Source organism: Ptychodera flava, chromosome 4, assembly GCF_041260155.1.
Source record: "Ptychodera flava strain L36383 chromosome 4, AS_Pfla_20210202, whole genome shotgun sequence".
Lineage (NCBI taxonomy): Eukaryota > Metazoa > Hemichordata > Enteropneusta > Ptychoderidae > Ptychodera > Ptychodera flava.
The window spans coordinates 37,616,358-37,630,615 of record NC_091931.1 but is presented as its reverse complement, the minus strand read 5'-3'; positions in this window follow the sequence as shown (position 1 = coordinate 37,630,615).

Sequence of the window (14,258 nt, the reverse complement as noted above, 5' to 3'; positions counted from 1 at the left end):
TTTATTGCTTATGTTTTTGATAGGAAGGTGTTAACACTGTTGGTTTTTCCTGTGACAAACTTTACATACAAAGTTGGAATGTTTATTTGCCCATTTTACAGTAAATTATTGTATTTTACTCTAGAAATGTTTCGTGTATTTTTAGAATAAAATAATTTTACTGGATATCAATGGTCTGTAATGTTATTTCAAGGCTTGAACACCCTGTGAACGCCCAAAATTAAAGGTGTTCAACAAGCGCGCATCATGTGTTCTAGCCTTTAACACACTTATCGTTGAACGGCGTCCATGCGTTCAAATAGTGTTACAGCCCTTTGAACGCGTAAAAGCGTTCAATTTTTTGAACACATTTCCTGTGCAACGTGTGTTCAGATATGGAACACTATGGTGTTCAATATAATGTCTGATGAACACGTAGCGTTCAAAATCTGCACACGCATGTTCAAAAATTGAACATTGGTTGAACACGTAGTGTTAAATTTCTGAACGTCTAGAGGCGTTCAAAAAGTGTTACAAAAAGGCGTTTAATTGGTGTTCTATCCTTTAACACTTAACTTTACAGTGTATACAAGAGGAAATGTCTTCAAGAAACCATCTAACAAAAATGGAGTATGCATTTCATACATATATGTGTTTTCAACACAATAAGTATGCCAAATTTCGAGCTTTTTTGATGATTTTTGTACGTTTTGAACAAGTATGAACATAAAACGTATTCCACAATATTTAAGTAAAACCTTTTTTGTCATTACTTTTTTCATATTTGTTAAAACGATCTACAGTGTTTGTGATGATTTTATATTGATTATGTTATTGACACCGTTGGTATTTTCCTCTGACAAACTTTACATACAAAGTGGCAATGTTTATTTGCCCATTTTACAGTAAATTATTGTATTTTACTCTATAAATGTTTTGTGTATTTTTAGAATAAAATAATTTTACTGGATATCAGTGGTCTGTAATGTTATTTCATGGCTTGAACACCCCGTGAACGCCCAAAATTAAAGGTGTTCAACAAGCGCGCATCAAGTGTTCTAGAATTTAACACACTTATCGTTGAACGGCGTCCATGCGTTCAAAAAGTGTTACAGCCCTTTGAACGCGTAAATGCGTTCAATTTTTTGAACACATTTCATGAGCAATGTGTGTTCAGATATGGAACACCATGGTGTTCAAAATAGTGTCTGATGAACACGTAGCGTTCAAAATCTGCGCACGTGTGTTCAAAAATGGAACGTTGGTTGAACACGTAGTGTTAAATTTCTGAACGTCTAGACGCGTTCAAAAAGTGTTACAAAAAGGCGTTTAATTGGTGTTCTATCCTTGAACACTTAACTTTACAGTGTACAAGGTTTTTAGTCTGACACACAACATCAAAGGGTATGAAGATTACCGCACGCTTTCTTATAATGCCGAATGTTTCAAAATAAACAAACCGTAGTAGAGCTTTTACTTTTCGGAAAAGTGAGAGTTTAGGTACTTTTATGATTCAGGCGTGTGGCTGACTCAAAACTTCGCAGTCCGGTCAACCCATAGAGGTAGCTCACTAAATGCGCTACCTCATTGGTCAACCACACCGGATTCGACCCTTTTAACAACAAGGGGTGTTAATTTTACGGATAAGTCCCTTGTATTTGGGATATCGAAATAAATGCAAAATTGGAGCTAGACTTTATGAAACCCAGAATACTCATGGCCCAACAATGTTCAATCTGCTATTTCAATTCTGCAAAGGAGGTGGTCTTGGTATTAATGGTCGTATGGTTACTTGTTGTCTTCTTGGAATCTGCAATTCTCGATTTTTGTGAGAGTAAGAAGCATGTTATTTGTCTGGTAGATGGTGATCTACACAGGTTCGTCTATTTCCCTTATTGATTTTGATTCTTTTTGATGCTTGAAAAGGGACTTCAGTCGACACCTTATCGTTTGTATCATCATGCATGAAACTAAAATCGTCCAACGAATCTACATTTATACGCAGGATCTGCGGTAGGGGACTATGGAAATTCTGTAAACAGCAGTACTATTGTTTGAAGTCACACTGTGGGAATAACAGGATCCATGCTTGTGATAATCATACAAAATTTTCCAGTATTGAGCACAGGTTTGACGTCATCGAAGACAAGAGTTTCCATCCCCTCCCCATCTAGCTTATCATATGGCACTGTATTGAAATTTTATTCACGCCCACTGTTATACGTCACCAAGGGGACGCCTTTTTCGTGCTAGTTTACCTTAGCTTCTCTACCTATAGAGTCTCCGATTATTGTAACTCACATTCGCACCATGGCTGTGGGCACGAGGATTCCTCTTGCGAATTTATTGTGTTTGCGCCACCATTGTTCCTCTTTGGTGAGGGGACTGTGACGCTACTCTAGCCTCACCTGTTCAAAGGAAAAAGTTGTTCTTCCGGTTGATATTGTTTTATTTGAAACTAAAAACAGTCTGTAATTAGATTGAAAGCGCATAAAAGCAGTGTTAATGTGAGTCGAAATCAAATTAGATCGCTGCTAAAATGCTTCGCATGTCACTTTCTGGACAGTCGGTCTTGCACTGACTTATTTCTAAGTTGTCCAATCCGTGATCTACAACTATACAATATTAGTACGCTTGCGCACTTTCAGTCTGTAGTTGAGTGTATGGGACGTAAAGTGAGCTTCATTCGACTTAAGCGGTGAAAGATATTTCTGTGAGAAAACGCTCGCCGTTGATACTTCAATCGGTCGCACACCATGTGGATGAAAAATATCTCGTCTTTTGAAGCCTCGACGTTGCGCTCAAATGCCACTGATAATGTGAACATGACTAGTAAGTTGGAAAGAAATTTGACCTTGGTCGGACTTGTTGATGGAGATGACGCTCGCCTGCTTCGAATTGTCTTAACGGGGGTTGCCGGAGGCCTTCTCAGTCTCTTTATCGTTCTCTGTAACTTAATCGTTATTTATGTTTTCTGTTGTCGTCGACAAATCCGAAAACCAAGCTACAATTTCATCCTTAACCTTGCTGTCGTCGATTTTGCAATTGGGTTGGTGGATGTGCCAGTGTGCACGGCGTATTTGGCGATCGGTTACTGGCCGTTCGGGCGAATTGCCTCTGATCTCTTGCTGTTTACGGACTACGTTTTATGTGGCACCGCCCTATACACCATAATCGTTATAAGCATTGATCGTTACAAATCGCTTGAGGACCCATTAAAACACCGGGCTACTCTCACGTCAAAGCGAGTACGGGTTATCATTGCCATGATCTGGGTGACTTCAATAGTGATTCAAGGCTTGCCCATTTTGCTTTGGCCCAGAATTCACGGACACTACGAAATCCCAGCCGAAGAATCTACTGTAGAGATCATAAATTACAGCTACATTATTTGGCCATATGCAGCTTTGACATACTGGTTGCCATTGACCGTCCTTATTGTGTTGTACGTCCGCATTTACCAGTTGGCCAGGAAAGTGCTGACGAGGAAAAAGATAAACGCCGGAGATAGCAGTTTGGACACGGGCCTACAAGTCATACAATGTCATGATAGCAACGTTTTGCCATCTACAATTTCGCAGAAATTCGAAAGCGTTCCCGATAGAAAATTCACGACGTCATCGGGCAACAGACAGAGCCCGCCGCCGCAAAACTATTCTAGACGGCTAAATTCCAAAGAGAATTACTTCACCGTCGATTCTGACGGTGGAGAGTGGGACAAAGACTACGATAAAATATCGGAAGATGTAGATGAACTTGAAACTATCAAACTAAGTCTGTCTAGGGCACATGGCAATGATAGCAATAGAGACTATTTTCGTGACGAGAACCAGACGTTCTTCGGACTTGATGTTGCAAGTGTCAGTTTTCTAAGTTCTGAGCAGAAAAAAAGCGCAGATCTTAGGTTCTCAAAAGATGCAGGTGAGATTGGTACATGTGGACAAGCCGAAGAAGAAGTAGGCCTGAAACTTGACGTCACATTCGACAATTCAGCTTTCCTTGCATCGACTAATGATGGCTCCAGAATTATTTCATCGAGTGTAGCAGTGACTTTGAATGAGGAGAATAACGAAGACTTTCTCAGGACAACTGAAAATGACACTACAAGAGCGGCCGAGGTGATAGAACGTGACATTAAGGATGGCAACGATAAGGTTGCAGCTCGCAATCCGAAGACAGGCGCCCTAGCAGCGAAGGATTCCACGACCATAACCCAAGTGCGGGGACACATTTCCACGTCAGATGAAAAAGATGAACCAGGGAAACAGAGAAAAGGAAATAGAACTCGTGAGAACGTTGAAAAGAGCAGTGCGATCAGAAGCAATAATTCCCCAAAAATGCACCGTACTGAAAACAAAGCATTGATGACCGTGACGACAATCGTACTGGCTTTAATCTTGTGTACGGTGCCTTTCCAAGCATGGGTTTTACTCAGAGACGTGTGTCCATCGTGCATACTTGAAAAGGAAATGTTACAATATATAAACTATATAGTCTCTTTCGCCTACTACGTTAATAGTGTAATAGATCCAATTTGTTACGTCTACGCTAATCCGAAGTTAAGAAGATCACTTGGTCGACTCGTCTGTCGTTGCAAACTGTAAAATTTTTAAGGGAAAAATCTGAAGTCTATAGAAAGCTTTATCAGCAATGCATAGGATATATTTCTCATACGGTGTTTTCGTATCATATAGAAATAAGCCAATGATGAAACCACGCCAATGACGTTCTAACTGCATTACATGTAATTTGTAAATACCACCTTCTTCAGAAACACCATAGGTGGATGGTCATCGTACTTGCATAACGCTCTGAGAATTCCAATTGACATAAATACTTGGATTGTATTGCATGAAGAAGAGCTATCAAGACTTTGCACTTTAATTTATACCTTTTGTTTAGGACTCTAACCGTCGAAAGAATAAGGATAAGTTTCAAATCAATACATACCAGATAAAAATAATCATTGTCCTGTATGCTGCTACCGATCAAAAGTAAGCGTATTGAATTGGTGCCCTGACTGAAAAAACCGAAAACAAACTCGCCCTCAGCTACCAAGGAAAAAAAGAGTGACTACGATAATTACCCACTTCGGAGATCGGTAGCGCTAACTATGAAGGCGAAAAGCGTTGACGGGCTATCAAGTCTGTCGTATATTGATCACGCAGGTAATTAAAATAAAGGATAAGATAAGTATGTGAGTGTATCTAATACCAGTAATTAGTTCATATTTTTCATGACTAATTAATGAATGAATTTATCATGCTGTCATCACATACACGTGTAAGTTAATGAAATACACTCGATTCATTAAAATGTCTATAGCAAGAGACAATTTGAGAACAAAGTTTCATTATTTAGTTGAACTTATTCTAATCTACAAAAACAGATCAAATTTTGTTCGCCATCCATTTTTAAAAAAATGTTATTTGCCCATATTAGTTAATTGGTTTTTTTATCAGAGTATTAACTATGATAAAAGAGCTAATTATCAATTATTGCGACTTTAGTAATTGCCAATTACGAATGAACGAGTCATTAATCTATTTATAGCGGTGGCGACTGGAAATAGGACACTTAATTAGCAAATTACTCTGACTCAGCTTTTTTCCAGGCATATCGATATTTCACTTTGTTATTAGCGAACGACTTTATTAACTTGCCAGTTATATCGTTTTGCATTTCAGTCAGCTGCAGACACTTCATGCATGTAGGCGGCATATTGCTATATAACTTATCTCGCTTTGAAATATTCAGTATAGGGGTGGCTGCTTGTTGCCTTATGGGATTCAAAACGAATAAAGATAATGAATATATTCAGGTTAATATCAGACACTACACCACTAAATAAAAATACTTTTCAAGCTGCACTTGTTGTCTCATTAATGGCTCTCTGAATTTCAATAAAATCCCCATCTTGTTCGTGTCAATTTCATGTGTTGTGAATGAGTGGTTTCTTCAAAACAGTGCAGCTTGCGCTAGGTGAAAGGCGGTAAAACTTTTATGGGTTGTAGTCATGTAAAGGTTCATATCTGACCTCATTAGTGGTATCATTTGAACCTGAACAACAATAAAGGAGGTTATGCTTGAGTCCAGGAGAAGTGATCATTTCGGCACATACACTGCTCATAGTGCAAAGTTGTATCCCTACTCGCTAGCATTATGCAGGAACAAGTTTGCCCAATTATGTCGTGTTTCCTTGTCAGCAGCGTACATCGGCAAGAGTCTCGAAGACGATGAGCTCATCGATCTCTTGAAACCCACACTGTAAAGTGAAGTGTTCAAGGATAGAACACCAATTAAACGCCTTTTTGTAACACTTTTTGAACGCGTCTAGACGTTCAGAAATTTAACACGTGTTCAACCAACGTTCAATTTTTGAACACACGTGTGCAATTTTGAACACTATGTGTTCATCAGACATAATATTGAACACCATGGTGTTCCATATCTGAACACACGTTGCACATGAAATGTGTTCAAAAAATTGAACGCATTTACGCGGTCAAAGGGCTGTAACACTTTTTGAACGCATGGACGCCGTTCAACGATAGGCCTAAGTGTGTTAAAGGATAGAACACATGATACGCACTTGTTGAACACCTTTAATTTTGGGCGTTCAGGGGGTGTTCAAGCTTGGAAATAACAAAACGGACCACTGATATTCAGTAAAATTATTTTATTCTAAAGTTACACAAAAATTCCTTGAGTAAAATACAATTATTAAGTGTAAAATGGAAAAATAAACATGGCCACTTTGTAAAGTTTGTCAGAGGCAAACGCCAACGATGTTAACACCTTCCTATCAAAACATAAACAAAAGAAAATTCTTATAAACACTGCCAATCGTTTTCAAAAAATATGAACAAAGTAATGACAAACCAGGTTTTGCTTAAATATTGTGGATTACGTTATATGTTCATATTTGTAAAAACGTACAAAAATATCTGTTTTGAAAAAGCTCAAAATTTAGCTTACTTATTGTGTTGAAAACACGTATTCGTATGAAATGTTTATTCCATTTTTGTTAGATGATTTAAGACATTTCTTCTTGTATAGAAAATTGTAAACTTGGAAAAAAGTTGATCAAGGCTTCTATGATGCACATGGTGCATAGTTGTCCACACTAAAGTAAACACAACATGTCAAGTTGTCACAAAGAGTCACAGTGCGGCACAACATGCAGAAAGTGGGTAAAGAGGGTCCTGGCAGCGTAAAACCTATTTCCTTGTCCAACAAAGTCCTCCATGAACGAAAAGATTTGTTTGTTTGTAATGTCTTTAAATAAAGATAAATATTAAAGGAATCGTACTGGTCGTTTTAAAGAAAAAGCTTGGGATGTAAAAATTTGAGGACGATGTCACACATTCACCTAAGCTCTGCGTCGCTAACAGCAAAGCTAAAAAAAACTAATAAATCGAAAACAAAAGACGTGTTGATCTACAATACAAAATAATCTAAGATTTGGTAGTAGGCTATGATCAATTAAATGTTACTGGAGCATAAGCCTTTAAAGACGTGAAGTCTCCTTCATCAGATGCAAGGGTGGAACGAAGAATTGAAGCAGAAAGCGACAGAAAATTCAGAGTGAAAATTTCAGAAAATTCAGAAATTCAGAGTGTACATTTTTCACCCTGAATTTTCTGTCGCTTTCTGCTTTAATTCTTCATTCCACCCCTGCATCTGATAAGGGAGACTACACGTATTTGAAAGCTTATTCTCCAGTAACATTTAGTTGATCATAGCGTTCTACTAAAGCTTAGATAAACTCAGAACAAAAATACAGAAACTTATCAAAATTCAGTTACTGACCCTCGAAAGTTACTCTACATTAGAGATGAACTGAGGTTCTCGAGCATGTTTCCAAACAGCTACCTCTACATTCATCTTCTTCAATTTCTATACCATCAGCTTCTGTAATAACTCTTCGATTACCAGGTCAATCCAACTTTTCACATCCTGAAAATAATGCAACAATAGGTAATATGGCGACTTGAGACTTTGAATGAAAGACAAGGTGGCCTTATTAGGTTAAGGAAAAGGGGTGACTTTGGTATACAGTGCCTCTTTTCGATACTGTTACAAAGTAATGGCCTCTTCTTGTCATCAACTGATGAAAAGTGAAAAAATAACTCTTACATGCTGAAACAATGGAGTGTACACTCTGCGATGTTTAACTAATGTTTTACATGTGATTGTGATTACTAAAGGACATGTGTTAGCTGTGATTACGCAGCGGTAATGTAGCATATCGATCGCTCTCGGGTCAAGGGTCATCGCCACTGTAATGTGGTGATGATGCTCGACCCCATGGCCAAAAACACCGCTACGTATCCACAGCTAGTGTATGGTATGCCAGCCCCTGAAAGAAAAAAAGGTTTCTTCACGTATTTTAGCTATTCCAAAGTGCTATACAAATAATTTCAAAGGATAATAATACAGTTGCTTCAAAATTTAACACGTTTTACTATTTTGGAGAGAAAACTTACCCTTTCTGGTCTTGCTTCCGCACGATCACGACCTCGGCGTGCGTTTACAAGAAAAATGTCGCAACTTCCGTTTTGATGCATGACGGGATACGAAAAGGCACTAAACTTGAACACCAAGTGTTAAGGAGTAGAACGCCTCTTGCACGCCAATGTTAAAATTAAAACGTTCATGGTGGTTACCTGATTTTCTTTTCAAAATTTCAAAATTTCAACCCGTCATAAACGTGTAAAATTATTTTGTATACTTCCTTTTTTAGAAAAAACATGCTTTCAGCAATTTTAGACTGGAGATATTTTTCACTTAGTGGCAAATTCGTTACATCAAAATCCGTATACGTTTGCCGGACAGCGAGGCAGTAATAAATTTAATATAGCCATAGAAAAGTAAAAAACACTAAAGATTGTTAATTGGTTTACTGTATTATAAAATTTCTGTAATGCTGAGCACTTGAAGGAGATGGTTGTTAACACTCCGTGTTCAGGTTTTGAACATCAGTGTTAATAATATGAACAATATGAACACTAGCCGTTCAAATTTGAACACCGAAATCTACATTTTGAACGCGTAAAGACGCGTCTAGCGTCCGCTATTTTTACAGTGCACAGTTACTTGTTGACTTCTCTGCGCCAACGCGGCCCTGTTACAACCAATAACGTAGTAACTAACCGATAAGGTATCAAACCAGATAACGTAGTAAATATTTACTGATAATGTATAAAATCAACTGATAACGTAGTAACGAACCAATAAGGGAGTCTTCAGTAATTACAGGGGGTGGGCCGGAAGAATCGGGGGGGGGGGATCACTTCTTAGAAAACTGTCTAAGGGGAGGGTCACTTTTTATAAACCTCTCTTAGGGGAGGGTCACTTTTGACAGACGATAATTTTACGGCCAAACCTTTGAATGTCTATTTGATATTTCCTGAATGGGAAATCGACGACAAAATACATAGATTCTCTTAATTACATACACATTATCGACAAGCTTCATAAGCAAAGAAGATGCAAGGTTATCCTACATTAAACACCTTGAACAGTAAAAACTGATGAAAGATAAGAGACAAAAACATATGGACAGATGGCAAAATGTATATCAATTATCAAATGTCTATAAATGCACAGACATTGTTAGTTTTATGTTTTATATTGGCAAAAAATTGATCATAGATCTCTCATAGACTACAATGTATAGTGAATTAACATTTCGGTGAAATTCCAAAATCCAATTTCTTGCACACATGGCATTTGAAACCACCCTTGTCTAATCACGTACATCAATGTGAATAACCAAGAGTACATAAATACAGAGATTTACCTATTTTGGTATTGGAAAAAAATTATTCATAATTTCGTATAGAATACCATATATAGTGAATCAATATTTCAGTGAAATTCCAAAATCAGATTTCTTGCACACACATCCATTTGTAACCACCCTAGTATAATCAAGTACACGAACATGAATAATCAAGAATACATAAATACAAAGATTTACCTGTTTTTGTATTGGAAAAAAATTATTCATAATTTTCGTCATAGACTACCATGTATAGTAAATCAACATTTCGGTGAAATTCCAAAATCCAATTTCTCGCACACACATCCATTTGAAACCATAATAATCTAATCAAGTACATTCATATGAATAATCAAGTGTACATAAATACACAGATTTACCTATTTTTGTTTTGGAAAAAAAATACCATAGTTTTGTCAGAAACTACCATGTGTAGTAGGCTAAATCAACATTTTCAATGTAATCCAAAAATCCAATTTCTTGTACACACATGAACGTTTAACAATGTACTTCCCACTTCAAGCAAAGTGCAGTTACATACATTATCAAACATATATAAATGTACAGATATAGCTTCTTGTGTTGGCAAAATTGTCAATAGTTTGCCTGATAGACTCCCACGTATTATGATTTGATATTTTTTGTGAAGCGCTATATCAGCCATAACTTGCCGTCTTATAGATGTGCAAAATATGGTGACCCTACCGCAAATGCATGACCTCTTAAAAATGCTTGCACGATGAATTGCAACCCTCCCTCCCAAAACGCCAGCTCTACCCCCCTGTGATTTTTGTCGGTAACTTACATAAAAATTAAACTAACTCTTATTTAAATTAGCTGATACAGTTTTTAGCTATTACTGTATTGCTGGGGAGAATACTGCAGTGATTGGGGACGATCAAGTTTTAAGATGCCTGACAAGGGGGGAGGGGTGACATTTTAGACACTAGGATAGGGGAGGATCGCATTTTACAGTACAGGTGTGCGCGCAATTCCCCCTGCCCACCCCTGTAATTACTGAAGGCTCGCTAACGTAGATTTTTCTACCGATAACTTAGTAAAAATTTACTGATAACATAGTAATTTCCTAACCGTTATCGTATCAACAAATTCACCGATAACGTATCAAATCAACCGATAACATATCAATGAACCGATTAAGTGTCAAGTCAACAGATAACATAGTAAATTCAACCAATACCGAATTAAGTAACTAATAAAGTATCAATTAACTGATAATGTATGTGATCAAGTGATTCATGGGGAGTAATAGATAGATCGATCTGTAGATAGATAGATAGATAGATAGATAGATAGATAGATAGATAGATAGATAGATAGATAGATAGATAGATCGATAGATCGATAGCTAGATAAATCGATCACTTAATCGACAAATCGATCTATCAACCGATCGATGTTCGATAGATGGTCGACAGATAGATCGATCAATCGATAGATCCATAGATAGATAGATCAATATATTGATCGATCAATCGATCGATAGATAAATTTATAGGTATTCGATTGATAGAATGATGGAGCTATCAATTAAATAGAAAGCTAGATCAATCAATCAATAGATCGATCGATAGAGTGATCAATCGATCAATCGATCGATCAATTCGATAAATTTATTACAGTTTGATTGATCGATTGAGAGATCGATCGATCAGTTGTCACACTGTCTCGTAATTAATTTTCTTATTCTTCTATTTGGTGTTTTCCCCCGTTTAGCGTCAATTGTTGCAAATTTCTGCATCAATTCAATCTTGTTTCGACTGTTTTCATTGTAATACGAACGACTATGTTGATCTAAATGTTGTCAAACTACTGGAATTGGTTTGGGAAGTTGTTACTAGTCTTGCTAAAGTAGCTATATTATGGAAATCCGGTCACGACATGCGACATGCGACTTTAAAACTGCGACCTGCGTCCTGCGAGTTTGAAACATGCGACCTGCGACTTCGGCATTGAGACCTAGGTGTAACCTGCGACTTCACAACAGCAACCTGCGACTTCATAACTGCGACATGTGTATATAAGAAAATGAGAGCAACTTTACACATCGTTTTCTACCTTTGATAGTGACTGTAGTGATGCGGTATATTGAATCGATCAATGTGGTTTAATGATATGGAGAAACAAAGCGAGACACCGGTGAATCGATAGTGCTTTGACCCTGGTCATGTGATCTGGGTCCCCGGGAAAAGAACCGATAATGTGTTAGAGTGATTCGTCTTAACGGTGTTTCGGAACCAGAGTGCGGTTCCTTCATCAGTCGCTCGAATTGTTTTGTTTTCCCACGTGTTAATTTGATAGTAGCGATTGTACATCAAATAGAGATGCTAGTATGGTTATAACGAATCTGGCTTCTCCTCTTCGAGGACGAAGATGACTTTATCACACAACCAAGCGGAGGGGATACAAAACAAGAGAGCGACTGATGAATGAACCCCATTTTTGGTTCCGAAACACCGTTAAGACGAATCAAACAATCAACAAACCGGTTTACCGGGGACCCAGATCACATGACTATGGAAACTAGGGATGTATTCCGCACAAAATAAATGCAATGATCCTTTTATTCACCATATCGTAATATTAAACAAACTTGAGCCGATGTGTGGAGTTGCCCTCATTAGCTCACGTGTGTAAACACGTGGGCTATTGTCATAGCGATGTCTGTCTGTCTGTCCGTGTGTGTGTGTGTGTGTGTGTGTTAGTGTGTGTGTGTGTGTGTCTGTCTGTCTGTCTGTTTACACGATAACTCAAAAACGCCTGAACGGATTCAAGTCAGATTTGGTACACAGGTACCATGTGCTACTTGCAAGAACTGATTAGATTTTGGTTAGTGTGGCTTGCATATTAATGAAGTTATGCAATATCGTATTTTTCCATACAATGGTTTCCCTATGGAGACGGTAATGACAGTGTAGACATATATCAAGAAATACTGCACAAAATTTCATGAAACTTTTCACAGATGACAATCTAAGAACATTATGATGATACTGTAAGTGTCATGTCAATTATCTTCTCATTTGCATATTTAATGAACTTTTGTTATTAGTGAGATAACTCTGACAATTCCTGCACCAAACTTGATGATACTTGCAATAAATATTGATCTAATATATCTCTAATTACAGTTAGAAGCATTAGGCAGTGTCAAGTTAATAAATAGCTCATTTGCATATTTTATGAAGGTTTGTAATTAGTCATATAACTCCGATATAACTTGACCAAATGTGATGAAATCTGCTGCAGATACTGATCTGACTGATATCTAACTGTAGTGTAAAGCATTTAGTAGTGTGAAATTAATAGAGGGTTCATTTGCATATTTAATGAACTTTGTAATTAGGTATATAACTCTGAAATTACGGCACCCAAGTCAGTGAAATTGGGTACAGATATTGTTTTGATAAATATCTAATTGTACTGAGAAGCATTTGGCAGTGTCAAGTTAACAAATAGGTCATTTGCATATTTTATGAAGTTTAGTAATTAGTGATATAACTCCAAAATAACTGCACCAAATGTGCTGAAATCTGCTGCAGATACTGATCCGACAGATATCTAATTGTGGTGTAGAGCATTTAGTTGTGTGAAGTTAATTAAGAGTTCATTTGCAAATTTAATGAACTTTGTAATTAGTGATTTCACTCCAAAATTAAAGCATTAAATTTGATGAAACTTGCTACAGATGTTGATCTGATAAATATCCAATTGTACTGAGAAGCATTGAGCAGTGTCAGGTTAATAATTAGCTCATTTGCATATTCAATGAAGTCTTATAATTAGTCATATAACTCCGAAACAACTGCATCAAATGTGATGAACACTGCTGCACATACTGATACGACAGATATCTAACTGTGTTGTAAAGCATTTAGAAGTATAAAGTTAATTAAGGGTTCATTTGCATATTTAATAAACTTTGTAATTAGGTATATAACTCTGAAATTTCGGCACTAAAATTTGGTGAAACGTGCTACAGATATTGACTTGATAAATATTTAATTGTGCTATGAATCATTGAACAGTGTCAAGTTAATGTAGGGTTTATTTGCATATTTAATGAACTTTGCAATAAGTGACATTACTCTAAAATTACAGCATTAAATTAAATAAAACGTGCTACAAATGTTGATCTGATCGATATCTAATTGTCCCATAAAGCATTGAGCAGTGTCAAGTTAATTGACAGCTCATTCGCATATTCTATAAAGTTTTGTAATTAGTGATTAAACTCTGAGAGTACTGTGCGAAGTCTAAAAAAAACCCTGCTACATAGTGATAACATATATCTCATTGTTCTGTGAAGCGTACTACTATTAATGAACCTGTTGTAAAACACGTGAGCATATTCAGTTCATATCTGGTTTTCCTTTACATTGAGTCGCAGGTACGTCATAGTCACAGTCACATCTCGCAGGCAGGCCCACAGTCGATCTGCGACTTACAAACTGCGAGATAAATAATATCT